A 13,008-nucleotide genomic window follows, 5' to 3' on the forward strand; every position below is an offset into this window, starting at 1 on the left:
CCTTTATAATGCGATCATTGTCAAGAATATTTATTTTTCTCATCCACCCCTCCTCTCAAAATTTTAGGAATCATTTCTTTCCTCGTCCCGGAATCGAGACGGAAAAACCCCTTTTGGACTTGGCAGCAAGTGCCACTACAGTGTACATGCCGAGGATGTGGGAATAAAAAGATAACCTTTTACCTTTTACCCCTCTCCACTCTACTTTCGGGGGGCAGTGGTATTCCTTCTCTCCACTCCCCCCACCATTGGGGGGGCACCCGCCCGCCGGCCCACAAGTCCCGCCGTGCGCAAGCTCCGAGATCCCCTACGCAGCCATCTACCCTCCTTCCAAAACCCTGCTAGACCTCCCCACCCCTAACAGAAACGGTGGATGCCCTCGCTCTCCCGCCCCCTTCCGTCCCTACCACTTCCCTTATCTTCCCTCCCCACCACCCGGCTGCCCCACCCCATCGCACGGCCACTCCCGAATCCCTCCTCCCACTCTCTCCCTCACCGCCCTCCCGCCTCCACCCACGCCATCCCGCCTTCTCGCCGGAGCAACAGCAAAACCGAACGACCGACTTGGCTCATTTCAACGTTTTCCAACCCCGGGGGCGCAACACGCTTCTCACTCTTCGGCGTCACCTCCGGTCCGCGCGCACGGTGTCGGACGAAGACAATCCTGAGAAAGAGAGAGAAATTATCGGGCAGACCTTCTTCCCTTGGATCCGTTGTCACACCCGCGGGAACTCACGGAAAACCTCGTCTCGTCTCGTCGCGCCACGTCGCACCCTGTCACGCTCCCCTCTTCCGTTTAGCGCAGAGTCGTCGGGAGGAAAGGACGTCGTGTCGTCTCTCGGACGACCGGCGAATCGGACGGAAGGTAGCGCGCTCGGTCAACTGGCGCGCGTGACGTGCGTGAAAAGTTTTCGGTTGGCGCCCGGTAGATGCGAAGAGACGCACGCATTCGCCTCCGCCTCGTGTTTTTTTTTCACCCGCCTGACTAACCCCAGAAGACTTCTGGTTTCTCACCACACGGGAGGAGTGCACTCATAGAAAAGAAAAACATCTAAGACTTTCTCGTCGGGAATAAAACTGGGCTCGAAGGCGGATTGTGGGCTCACTGTGTGCTTTCATTTTGGGGTCGATATTAAGACTCTTCCCATTCGATTCCAAGTTCAATAACTTCTGTTGCGTTTAAGGTCCAGAAAATACTTCTAAACTGACTCATATGAATGTGTTCCATGTGATCTCCCAAGACTTTTGACCAAGTATTGTGTTTGGTGTGCCGGTCAAAAAGATAGGCCCATTGAAGAAAACTGCCCTCCCCCCATCGAATTCGGGCGGTCCTGTTGCCACGACTGACGGCTCAATTTTTTCTACACTGACCTGCCAGAAGAACGTTCCACTTCCCTCTGCGCTCCGCCCCTGGGATGAAACGGGGAGGAGAAGCGAAAGCCAGTCCACGTCCTCAACGCTCGTTATACTGCGAAACCTAAGCGGTAAGTTTTATTCATATTCCTGCCGGTGATGGCACGTACACGCGAATGCTAAAAGCATAGACGGCTTGCAATAATATGTGTTTAAAAAATTTGCTTTCGAAGTGATGAACTGGATATTCATTATTTTATTTTATTAGAAGTCTTTTTCGGAGACAGATCAGAATTTCTCTCAGTTATAAATACCATTATTTTCTATATCCACTCATTTCATATATCGAATCACATTCGTACAATTTTTGAGACATATTTTCCATTGATTTTACTTTGGCTCGACCAATATCCCAACCAGTTTATTTTTATGCATTTCAATTAATCTTTTATCGAATCAAGGACTTTTTTGTAATTCAGTCTGACTGGTCGAGGAAAAGTAACTCGCAAAATATTTACATTCAGTTTCCAAGGATGTTTCATCTTATGTCTTCACTTTTTTCAATCAAAATTTTTTAAAACCTCTTTTTGTTCAACCTTCACAATGACCATATCTAATATGTTAAGGTTATACGTAATTATTGTAGGTTATTATCCTAATTATTATTGGACGTTATGTTATAGGAAGTGCATTGGATGGGATGAAGGGAAGTATGAAGAATGCGGAATTGAAGAGCGTTTTAATATAGTTTGGGTAGTCCACGTCGAGTCTTGTTACACTAAACTAAGAAATGGCTAAACCTACTCCAAGCATTTAATTGAGGTATAAAAATCCTGGGGAAAAATATGCATATATATATATATATATATATATATATATATACATACATACATATATGTATACATATATATATATATATATATATACACCCACTCACACATGCACACAATATGCTTATGAATTCCATGGTAACTGTAATTAGAAAACACTTCTAACAATTGGCCAAGTCAAAGAAGATATATTTTTTAAAGAAACCTTCAGCATTTTTACAGTTTCTTTTTTGTATATTTGCATTGAGATCTCTAGAAAGGACGGAACTTCCTTTGGCACTGTCGGTACCGTTTCCCTTGTTTTTATGTGTGTCGGTGTATAGAGCCTTCGTCATTTTTTTACGCTTTACGACTCCTGCTGTGAAATCAAATGGTTCCCTCAAGGACCATATAATGCGACGTGACGCGGGTCAAAATTGGGTGCTATTTGTTCCCTCTCTCCTCTTGATGGATTACCCGACTCGTACTTTGTTCGCTTGCTGGAGACATGGAAGAGGCTCGGTGAAGGAACTATTGACAATCAAACTCTTTGTTTCCGTTAACCGTGAGATTCGAACCGAAGTTGCGGGTCACAAAGGAATGGAATCTCGTGTGATTCGAATAGTAACAACTCGTATGTTAAATGATTTATCCGCTCGAGACAGTAGTTGTTAAAACACATTACTGAAGAATAATTCTTGCCCCACCCTGAAGTTTAGTCGTAACGTTTTTTTTAAATAATGAAGTGACGGCTTTTCCTAGTTAAAAATCATGGAGAACGTAAATTTCTGCATATTTTTAATATTCAAATTATTATTTCTTTTTCAACATGAAAATTATGGTTAAAAAGGAAGTAATTATAGCTATGACTACCAGCTCCTTACATTGTCATTGGAATTTGCTAATTTAGATTGCTTAAGCAAAATGACCATAGCTGTCGACGCACCCTACAAACCCCTAAAACTACTACTACTAGATTGCTTAATTTTGTATTATTTTTTCTGACTTTCAATTGTTCCTTTTGAAATGTAGTAAAAAAATGGACGGTGTATGGTCAGCTGAAGTATATTGGAAATAAAGTTGAATAATTATCGGTCGGGAAGTCAATTAGTAAAACCAATCGCCATGTTGGATAAAAATATCAAATTTCGGCGAAAACTACGTCGTAAGAGGGACCACTCCTGAATTCCTTCGAAAAAACACGCTGTCCGCAATTTCACAGCCCCGCCCCGTAATTTCCATTTCTCTTTACCTCGTTTGGTAGGGTTATATAATCTGCAAGCGGTCGAGTAATAAGCACGTTCTGGCTACACACGGAGTTTAAGTGGATTAATTAGGCTGGCCACCTTATTTTGAAAATGTCTGTTTACCATTCGGACGTCGTGAACTGGGTCATACGGAAAAACTCCATTCAAAATTTTGACTTATTCATCTAGTGTCCTCTTCAAACTTCAATTACATTGTCACCGATGATTATAGCTGTGTATGGAAAATTCTTAGTAGTTATTTTATTTATCATTTTGGAATTACATAATGGTTAGACTGATGTCTAAGAAAATAATCATGTCTTTATAGTTAATCGAAATGTACTTTGATCAAGGATCCTCAATACCTCCGAAATACAATTATTGTTGACTTTTGATTGCTTTAAATGGACAGCTATCAAACGCCACTTTATTTTTACCCATTAAGATCAGAGGTCAAATATGTTAAATAGAAAAACTTGCATTCTTTACGAGCAAATCATTCCATTCTCGTTACCAATGATAAAAACTCAATATTGCCTCAGTGTTGCTTAATTATGATACTCTAGTTCTAATTATAGAGCAATACGATCTCTCGTATAACCATGCAGGTATTAAAAGTAGAAGGAATAAAACGACGCCTGAGTTCTTGAGCGAATTTTGTAAATATTTAACCACATAATAAAATCATCTCTTGTTATGATTAGTTCAGGTTAATTATTTAACTTAGGAAGCCGAAAAGACTCCACCCAGTTATTACATTAAAAAAGTTTGTTATAAATTATTACTTACCTGATAAAGGAATTTTAAAAATGGAATCATACGAGGGTCATCCGGAAAGTAGTACCCGTTCGTGAAATAAAAAGACAAAAGTAAATATTAACAAACATAAAAAATTTTATTTGAAAGAGGATACTTTAAACTACTTCTCAACATAATCTCCAAGCAAATTAAGGCATTTGTCATAACGTGTGACAAGTTTCTGTATTCCTGCTGCATAGTCCTTCGCCGCCAGCTCATTGAGATACGCGAGGGACCCATCTTGCACAAATTTTTGCATAATGCAGATGGTGTTTAACAATTTCATGAACAATTGTTCGAGAAACATTGGGAAAATGCTCACAGATGTCATCAATTGTGACGCGCCGATCGTTCCTCACGAATTCGTCAACTGAGCTCACCAGTTGGTCTGTAATGACAGACGGTCTCTCCGAACGCTCATCGTCGTGTGTGTTCCCCCTCCCCATGTTGAAGTTGCGACACCACCGCCGAACAGACGACTCGTCCATTACATTGTCTCCATACACCTCCTTTAATTGGCGATGAATATCACATGGGCGAACGTTTCTTGCATTGAGGAATTTAATCACTGCCCTCACTTCACAACTGGCGGCGTTCTCAATTTTTTTAAACATTGTAAACAATCACAGAAACAACACAGGCAATGCTAGCGTCACGCAACTTGGCTCAGAGAAGGCAGACAAGCCACTGAAGCTATCTGACCTCGTCCAGCGGCTACTCGCGTCGTCAGCACTTCATGCGGCACGAACGGGTACTACTTTCCGGATGACCCTCGTATATATACTTCCCTCATTTTGGAGTACTTGGGTTTCCTTTTTTTTTCATTGTGGGTTTATTCCCACGTATAACTCATATTTGACGAGGATAATGATTAGATCAAACTTTGTAACCAAAAACATATCGCTATCATACCAATTCATATAATTCAATAATGATAATTCTTCTTTTATTTTTACGTCACACTTTGCCTTCGTTTTGGAAATACTTCTCCATGAAGTTGATTTAGAATCTATAGTAAAGTTGAAAGAATCCTATTATTCGTTAAAAAATATCACCACACCCATCACTTCTGTCAGTTTCTTTGTTTTGTGGAGTAAATATTTACGCGATTTCATATGATTTTTAGAATTAAAGTTCCAATATTTATTATTATTATATAAATCTCGTTGCAATAAGGCAATTTTACTCGTGGCAAAGTCTGGTCAACGGTCATTCATTGCGTGAAACGGTTATAATCAATACCAGAGAAATGGATTATCTAATAACTTTATCTAAGTTTTCGACTGAATCCGAGTGCTGGACTTTCTATTCGTTGACATCCCATTGTAGAGGACCTAAGCAATGCAAATTTATTGGACCAACTTGAAAAAATTATCAAAGAGCCGTGTTTTTGTGAGGTGTTGTTTGGGGTCTGACGTGCGCAAGTATTGAGTCTGCCTCATCCAGCAAGGGCAGGATGTTAAGACAGTTGAGAGAAAGGAAAGGAAATGACTTCGTTATTCCATCCTCCGAACCGATCTACTGAACTCCCCTAAAAACGCCGTTTTAGAATGAGACGGTAATAAAAACTCAAGACTTGGACGCAAACCTACACGAAAAGACTCTGGCATGGTAGCAAAAATTGCTCAATATATACATAAATATTTATCGAAAAATTAGCTGGTTATTTTGATAAAAATAGAGTGCTTACTATCGAAGTTATTCAATATTATCAAGAAGTTCCTGCATGGAACTTTCTTATTTACATTTTAAAGTATTAGTTTTTCAAATTTTATTTGCTTAAAACGCACTTCTTTCCCTTTTGCTCCTTTTCTAAAACGAATGCTCCCTTCAACCACGCTAGACCGGACGCAAAAAAAAGACATAAAATTGGTCCTCCACGTTAAAGTGATTGAGAAGGACTGTGGGACCATGAGGTAGAGGGTTTGTAGGCAACAAAAAATAATATGAAAGCACTTTAATTCGACATTCAACGCATAGAGGGAACTAGCTCGTTAGAACAAACCGTCCCTTTTCAGCGCAATCATGCTGATTGCAATGTAAACCTCCCGACTCGACGGTTCTGTACTGCGAGGAAGAAAAAAGAGAACGCTGGAAGACCTGCTTGTGCGATGACTCTAGATGAAGCCTAATCTCACCCTCACCCACCCCTCCGACTATTGCTTACCTTTACCTTCCCCGCGCCTCCCACCTCTCTCTCCTTCGAATTCATCCACACTCCCTTCGCGCGCACACCCACGTCCCTCGGCTTTACACCACGCCCTCCTCATTGCCTGCCTCCATACCCCATCGTATCTCTGCCGCCAACCCTGTCATATCCCTCGGCTTGGTCGGCTCCCCGTCCCGTTGTCCACTTGGCGCTAACGAGGGTCTGTCCGCTTCCCCGTCGAAGAGGGCGCGTGTGCCGCCGCCTCCACTTGGCACTTCATCCCCTGAACGGGAAGCAGTCCCCCCTTCTCTCTCTCTCTCTCTCAATCGCTCCGCGTCGCACGGTCATCCTTCCCCTTTAAGAGGCAGGAAGGAGATGGTCCTCTTCGATATCTCCGGGATATTGAAGTTCCTATTCCCTCAGACGCAAAATTGAGTCGTGCGGAGGCGCTCGAAAATTCATTCAGATTTTGGATTCCCACGGGATTGGCACTGTCAACAGTCGCCAAGTTCGCCGCCGTCGTCTGTCCTCGGCATGCCACTCCTTTCATGTCGGTGGTGTAGCCAGACAAATTCTTGCGGTGAGCCTTTTTGCCGTGCGATGAATTGCTAATTGATTGAGCGATATCAGTCGGTGCGGTTTTCCCCACCCATCTTCCGAAACGGATGTTATCTTGGCGCCTGTACTGGATGTGAAATGCGTAGGATTAAACTTTCAAGGATAATTGAAATCCGTCTGTAGGTGCTCCACGTGTAATCTCTATTGATGTTTTGTTTGGGACTCTTCAAGGAGGAGAAATTACTGTTAAGAACATCGGGAAGAGACTCCAGGAACATTTCGAAGCCCCATGCGTGAGAGCAAGAGATGCTCAAAGCGAACTCACATGACGTGCTGTTTCCCTTGCGATTAATAAAGTGTTACAGCAAGATATTTCCGAACAAATACTTTGATAATTGCAGTTTATCAATCCAATAACTGGTTTGTGACAGCTCCTCTAACTATCCTCTTCCTTGTCAATCTCTTCATTCCTTCATAGCTCTTTAAACCGACATTTTTAGTTGATTGCTCCTCATAGATCGTTCTTGGCAATCTCCTGTAATTCTTCCACTTCATGTTTCCTGATAATATGACTTACTCTACTTTACGTACTTCACTGTTTTATTCATGCACAACATACATCATGTATGTGTACGAGATACTCCATTTTTATGCACTAGATGTTAAAATTAGGAAACGGTTTTCCTCGGGAAAAAAGCTCGCGAAATCAGAAATATTATTTAGATGGGAACCTATGTGGGTCGTCGCGAGCTTATACGCAGCATATTGCTGTTCCCGTGTGACTGAGAGGAATGAAAATGAAAAAAATATTGAATGAGATACGCCATTCGCTCGTCAGCGTGTTTCGGAGGCGTGGGGTCTATAAGCGCCAGCGTCTATCGAACGTGGGAAAAATATATGCTCGTAAACCTGAGGCGTGCGCGCTGGACGGCCCAGAAAGGACAGCGACGCCACAGATCAAGCGACCATATGGTTGCTCGTATTTGCATCATTCTTCATTTATGGACGCTTACTTTCCCCATGAATAACAGTTTTACTGCGGTTTCCCCCTGTCCAGTTAATCAGTTGTGGAATTTTATGGGAAACCTGCTTCTATCTCACCATCTTCCTGGATCAAAAATAATTTTTTTTTGTTTCAATCCTTCCGGTAATTCATTCGGTTTAAATTACCGGGTGAATTTAAAGTATGTATAGTTCAATTATGAATAGAAACATACGCAGCTATACTGAATTCCAACTATATACGGGAGTTATAAAGTACGCATACTTATGCATTAATTTATATGCATTCGCTAGGCCCGTTACATATTCATATTCATATTAATTATCAGATAAGTTGTTTTCTCTTTGGACCCTTCCTGTTACTTTCGTGATCTAAACATCTCTATCAGCCATTTCTGGGCAGTCACCAGGTTTTTCATAAACTTTTAACATGCTATTTCTTTTACAGCTAAACGTAGCCAAGAATAGGTTATTATTGATAAACTAGTTACGTTTGATTATTGGAACACTGAGAAATATGTATATTGCATCAAATAATCCTTGAAACTCAATAATTGAAACTGGAACGTTATTTGAATAAAAATGGTCGGTGTCTAGAGAAAAATCATCTGATACCAGTAAAATTACACAGCTTGTCCGAAGGTGCGGGTGCACATGAGAATCACCCACATTTGATCCTTGCGGGATTTGAGTCGTCTGATCAGTGGTGAAACTTCCCGTCCTTTAGACTACCACAGACTCGTTGATCCGAGGACGCATAAAATTCAACCCCATATTGGTGTTCCATTTTTGGATAAAATTCTCAAATCTCACTCAAGTAACAAAATCTGTTTTTCATAAAAGATTGCGTAGCACACCGTGAATATCTTCAACCAGTTTTGTGTAGCCCCTGCGTCGATGGCGGAATCCTGGTACGCCGAAGGTAGAGAAGTTAGGAAAAAGAGGATGAATGACCGCAGATCTCTCCCTTCCCCAACCTGCCCTCAAATGGAACGCATGCATCACGTTAACCGTAGCAGTCCTATGCGCAACAAAATGGCTTAAAGTAATGACGTACTCGAGAGGACCCAGGGATTTAATTCTATTAAAGCATGATCCATGTTCACCTGTTTGGAAATCCTCTCAATTCAACATTTAATATGACAAAATATTTAAATGACACCGAAAAATAGTCACTTTGAGGGCCGCTTAAATTTAAAACGTTCTATTTGTAATGAAATAAAAACATACTTTTGAATCAATCATATTTCAAACCTTTAAAATTTCATTTGGTTGACATTTTTTGATTGTTCTACAGGTCATATGATCACAAGTAATAATGGTTTAAGCTATGTTAAATCAAACTTATATAACAAACCTGAAAAATGTATGCATCACATTAATAGAATCTAATTGATTAACTTAATTACCGAGTTAATATTTAGCATTACGTTTCTTTCGAGCACTTGAACGTATAAACGTGTGTGTTTATATATGTGTATGTGTATATGTGTATATATATATATATATATGTATATATATATATATATATATATATATATATATATATATATATATATATATATATATATATATATATATATATATATATATATATATATATATATATATATATATATATATATATATATATATACGAGGGTCATCCGGAAAGTAGTACCCGTTCGTGAAATAAAAAGACAAAAGTAAATATTAACAAACATAAAAAATTTTATTTGAAAGAGGATACTTTAAACTACTTCTCAACATAATCTCCAAGCAAATTAAGGCATTTGTCATAACGTGTGACAAGTTTCTGTATTCCTGCTGCATAGTCCTTCGCCGCCAGCTCATTGAGATACGCGAGGGACCCATCTTGCACAAATTTTTGCATAATGCAGATGGTGTTTAACAATTTCATGAACAATTGTTCGAGAAACATTGGGAAAATGCTCACAGATGTCATCAATTGTGACGCGCCGATCGTTCCTCACGAATTCGTCAACTGAGCTCACCAGTTGGTCTGTAATGACAGACGGTCTCTCCGAACGCTCATCGTCGTGTGTGTTCCCCCTCCCCATGTTGAAGTTGCGACACCACCGCCGAACAGACGACTCGTCCATTACATTGTCTCCATACACCTCCTTTAATTGGCGATGAATATCACATGGGCGAACTTTTCTTGCATTGAGGAATTTAATCACTGCCCTCACTTCACAACTGGCGGCGTTCTCAATTTTTTTAAACATTGTAAACAATCACAGAAACAACACAGGCAATGCTAGCGTCACGCAACTTGGCTCAGAGAAGGCAGACAAGCCACTGAAGCTATCTGACCTCGTCCAGCGGCTACTCGCGTCGTCAGCACTTCATGCGGCACGAACGGGTACTACTTTCCGGATGACCCTCGTATATATGTTATATATATATATATATATATATATATATATATATATATATATATATATATATATATATATATATATATATATATATATATATATATATACACATTCATACATGTATATACAGGGAGCGTTCCGAAAGCAATGCAACTAAATGCAAAAAAATTAAGTGGGATCAAACCACTTGGAATAGGTGGGGGGGGGGTCGCAAAGCTTTGCCACAAAACTAGTATTAGTGCTCTTCAAGCTGTGGAATCGGCAGGACGTCAGTTATTGTAAACCTCGTAGCTTGTTGGAGAACCGACGGACTTTTATTTTCTCAGGAAGATTGGGGGGAAAAGTTGGAATCCCATATTGCTCTTACCTTAATGCGGTTTGAGGGTACAAATTTTCTCCTAACTGTTTAACCAGCAGACCGTTTCATCGTGATAGTTAGTTAACTATTTCCATATCCGTTCATTCTCTGAGGAAAATTACACGATTTGAACAGTTTTTGTTGCATCAGTATGAGCATCTCTTGCAAATGATCTTGATCCCTTTTAAATGCCGTGAGCGTCCTCGAGCTCCAATGATTTGTCATGGTCCGGGTGAATGACAGCGGTGACAAGGATGGAAGAGGATCTCTACATGTACTGCATTAATAATCATTTTATTTTCAAACACATGGAATATCATCCGACACTCTCCGTTATAGATTGTTAGGGTTAGAACAGTAAACTTCAGAACAGTTTTCATGGTACTGTTCATCGCTACACTTAAAGTCTAATGTTAATATTACCCCTCTGACACAACCTCTTTTAAAAAGATTTTTTCATTGCTTTACGTTTCATTTCGTTAAAATTAGGTAAAAGACATTGACTCCTTAGTCACTACTAAGATACGTGTATTTGCCGACGATGTAATGGTTTACCGTGATATTAATATTACCGTGATCCTGAGGACACAGCAAACTTTGTCAGATGACCTGAATGGTATTAAACGCTGATACGACACTTGGGAATTAGAATTACACTTAAAAATGGGAATAGCTATACATTTTTGGAAATGGAGTAATTCCCACCCGAACGCCTACTGGAATGGGGACACCGAAATGAAATATGTAGATTCAATTAAATAACCAGGCGTTCCACTCACTCACGATCTCTCCTGGGTGAAACACATACGGGGAATATGTGGACAAGCTAACAAAATATTGGAATTTATTAAAAACGTAATAGGCTAATGTGATGAAAAGGTCAAGGAGAAATGTTATATTTCGTTGGTTAGGCCTCATTTAGAATATGCTGCAAGAATACGGGATACTCAAGAAACTGGATTGATTACCGAAAGGGATTGCCTGCCACGTAGAGGAGCTAGATATGTTAAACGTTATTATGGCAAACTTATTAGCGTATCGAAAATATTAGAGCAGCAAGGTTGGGAATCATTAACGGAGCGAAGGTTAAATTACTGGGTGAAGCTCTTGCACAGATTAGAAGGAGAACCTTTTAGCAGTGATGCTAAAAATGTATTATTACCCCCATCGCACTACAGTAGAAGACACCATGCTTATAAAATTTGAAAGATCAAGTGTAGAACAGATAGATTTAAGATGTCATTTATTCCACGAACGATAGGGGATCATAATTAATTTGTTCGACCGCGGCAGAGCCATTTTAGGTTAAAATTATTCTGTTGTGTTTTCACCCCCTGCCACGTATCCTGACGGTGGCTTCCAGGGTGCATGAATAAATAAAATAAAATTATGTGAATTGAACAATTTTAATTTTGGCAAACTATAACTTTAGCCCAGGTCGTGTTTAAGTTGAAATCATTGAAGAACTGCATAAAATTTCTTCGTATCCTTCACTGCCGTCACAGAAGCTTCCACGCATACCCTTAAGGACCTTCCAGAATCCACCTAACAGGGAGCCCTCGAGTCGTGGAAAAGCGGCTGGTAAAAGTGTGTCGACGTTCAAGAGAAGTGCTTTGAAGAATTTTGAGGCACTGTAGCAATATCTGAAATAAATCAATTTTTTTTAACCTCTCTTCAATACTTTTTATACACACCTTGCATATTCTAAAGAAGAAAGGGGAAGAAAACTCCAATGGCCGTAAGAATTAGTTGCCAATCTCTCGTCAGACCAATTGTTGTGTTGGTGTGACGGGAATCACGTCAGGGACCAACCACAACCTCTCTACCAGAATACCCTCTGTGGTGGTTTACGGGAAATTAATCCGCGTCAGGGACCAACACACAGCCACACGCACACTATCCTGACTGAAATCCTTCACGAGGCTGTGAGACCCTGTTAAAGAATTTCAGATGGAGATGGAATCCTTCACGAGGCTGTAGAGTAGACCCCGTTAAAGATTCCAGGATATTCTCAAGCACACACTCTGTGGCTGGCACAGACCAATCACACACACAAGCACTCAAGAAACGCACACACACTCAAAAGGGCCCAACTTCTGGGAGAATCTGGACACAGGTAAAGAGCAACTAGGAAATGCGTCGAACACGCGTGTTTCGGCCACAAAGTGGCCCTCTTCAGCGAACCGAAGGGAAAACACCTCCAACACAAGGTTGAAAGCCACTTTCAACCTTGTTTCAGTCTCAACCTTGTTTCAGTCAATTTCAGTCAGGATAGTGTGCGTGTGGCTGTGTGTTGGTCCCTGACGCGGATTAATTTCCCGTAAACCACCACAGAGGGTATTCTGGTAGAGAG

General features: G+C 40.6%; 1 long non-coding RNA gene across 1 annotated transcript in view; it reads left to right on the forward strand.

Moving 5' to 3' along the window:
• Positions 1 to 1,431: 1,431 nt before the first annotated feature.
• Positions 1,432 to 13,008, forward strand: part of LOC139697532 (uncharacterized) — a 225,495-nt gene continuing 213,918 nt past the window's right edge. The window contains exon 1 of the long non-coding RNA XR_011702788.1: positions 1,432 to 1,484. This is a non-coding gene — a long non-coding RNA (uncharacterized lncRNA). The remainder of the gene's footprint in view (positions 1,485 to 13,008) is intronic.

Source organism: Hetaerina americana, unplaced genomic scaffold (genome assembly GCF_022747635.1).
Source record: "Hetaerina americana unplaced genomic scaffold, ioHetAmer1.1.p SCAF_8, whole genome shotgun sequence".
NCBI lineage: Eukaryota > Metazoa > Arthropoda > Insecta > Odonata > Calopterygidae > Hetaerina > Hetaerina americana.